The sequence below is a fragment of the Lipophrys pholis genome (genome assembly GCF_963383615.2).
Source record: "Lipophrys pholis genome assembly, contig: SCAFFOLD_53, whole genome shotgun sequence".
Classification (NCBI taxonomy): domain Eukaryota; kingdom Metazoa; phylum Chordata; class Actinopteri; order Blenniiformes; family Blenniidae; genus Lipophrys; species Lipophrys pholis.
In genome coordinates this window covers 120001-122500 of record NW_028292267.1, presented here as the reverse complement: position 1 = coordinate 122500, position 2500 = coordinate 120001, and positions in this window count along the sequence as shown.

Genomic DNA, 2500 nt, shown 5'->3' with positions numbered 1-2500 from the left:
TCTCTACACCCTCCTGAAGTTAAACCAGACACCTTCAGTCTCTACACCCTCCTGAAGCTCCACCTTCAGTCTCTACACCCTCCTGAAGCTCCACCAGACACCTTCAGTCTCTACACCCTCCTGAAGCTCCACCTTCAGTCTCTACACCCTCCTGAAGTTAAACCAGACACCTTCAGTCTCTACACCCTCCTGAAGCTCCACCTTCAGTCTCTACACCCTCCTGAAGCTCCACCTTCAGTCTCTACACCCTCCTGAAGTTAAACCAGACACCTTCAGTCTCTACACCCTCCTGAAGCTCCACCTTCAGTCTCTACACCCTCCTGAAGTTAAACCAGACACCTTCAGTCTCTACACCTCCCTGAAGCTCCACCTTCAGTCTCTACACCCTCCTGAAGCTCCACCTTTAGCCTCTACACCCTCCTGAGGTTAAACCAGACACCTTCAGTCTCTACACCCTCCTGAAGCTCCACCTTCAGTCTCTACACCCTCCTGAAGCTCCACCTTCAGTCTCTACACCCTCCTGAAGTTAAACCAGACACCTTCAGTATCTACACCCTCCTGAGGTTAAACCAGGTCCCTGCTGCTTCGGGACATTCGGGACATTCAGAGACATAAAACCAGCGGTAGCGTCCTCTTCACCTCACACAGCCTTGGTAGCTTTTCATGGAGCTACGAAGCTAACTGAAAGCTAATGTTAGCTTCATACTGGGGCGGGAGAAACTTGCAGCCAATCAGAATGAGAAACGTCATCACCGTGCGCGGGTTCAAACCCCGTCCCGGTCAGATCTGGTACCTACACTGGACCGATCTGGTTCCTACACTGGACCGATCTGGTTCCTACACCGGACCGATCTGGTTCCTGCACTGGACCGATCTGGTTCCTAGACTGGACCGATCTGGTTCCTACACTGGACCGATCTGGTTCCTACACCGGACCGATCTGGTTCCTGCACTGGACCGATCTGGTTCCTAGACTGGACCGATCTGGTTCCTACACCGGACCGATCTGGTTCCTACACTGGACCGATCTGGTTCCTACACCGGACCGATCTGGTTCCTGCACTGGACCGATCTGGTTCCTACACTGGACCGATCTGGTTCCTACACCGGACCGATCTGGTTCCTAGACTGGACCGATCTGGTTCCTACACCGGACCGATCTGGTTCCTACACCGGACCGATCTGGTTCCTACACCGGACCGATCCTACACCGGACCGATCTGGTTCCTAGACTGGACCGATCTGGTTCCTACATTGGACCGATCTGGTTCCTACACCGGACCGATCTGGTTCCTGCACTGGACCGATCTGGTTCCTACACCGGACCGATCTGGTTCCTGCACTGGACCGATCCTACACCGGACCGATCTGGTTCCTAGACTGGACCGATCTGGTTCCTACATTGGACCGATCTGGTTCCTACACCGGACCGATCTGGTTCCTACACTGGACCGATCCTACACCGGACCGATCTGGTTCCTAGACTGGACCGATCTGGTTCCTAGACTGGACCGATCTGGTTCCTACATTGGACCGATCTGGTTCCTACACTTGACCGATCTGGTTCCTACATTGGACCGATCTGGTTCCTAGACTGGACCGATCTGGTTCCTACACCGGACCGATCTGGTTCCTGCACCGGACCGATCTGGTTCCTACACCGGACCGATCTGGTTCCTGCACCGGACCGATCTGGTTCCTACACTGGACCGATCTGGTTCCTGCACTGGACCGATCTGGTTCCTACACTGGACCGATCTGGTTCCTAGACTGGACCGATCTGGTTCCTAGACTGGACCGATCTGGTTCCTACATTGGACCGATCTGGTTCCTACACCGGACCGATCTGGTTCCTGCACTGGACCGATCTGGTTCCTACACTGGACCGATCTGGTTCCTACACCGGACCGATCTGGTTCCTAGACTGGACCGATCTGGTTCCTACACCGGACCGATCTGGTTCCTGCACCGGACCGATCTGGTTCCTACACCGGACCGATCTGGTTCCTGCACCGGACCGATCTGGTTCCTACACTGGACCGATCTGGTTCCTGCACTGGACCGATCTGGTTCCTACACTGGACCGATCTGGTTCCTACACTGGACCGATCTGGTTCCTAGACTGGACCGATCTGGTTCCTAGACTGGACCGATCTGGTTCCTACATTGGACCGATCTGGTTCCTACACCGGACCGATCTGGTTCCTGCACTGGACCGATCTAGTTCCTGCACTGGACCGATCTGGTTCCTACACCGGACCGATCTGGTTCCTGCACTGGACCGATCTGGTTCCTACATTGGACCGATCTGGTTCCTACACCGGACCGATCTGGTTCCTACACTGGACCGATCCTACACCGAACCGATCTGGTTCCTAGACTGGACCGATCTGGTTCCTAGACTGGACCGATCTGGTTCCTACATTGGACCGATCTGGTTCCTACACTTGACCGATCTGGTTCCTACATTGGACCGATCTGGTTCCTAGACTGGACCGAT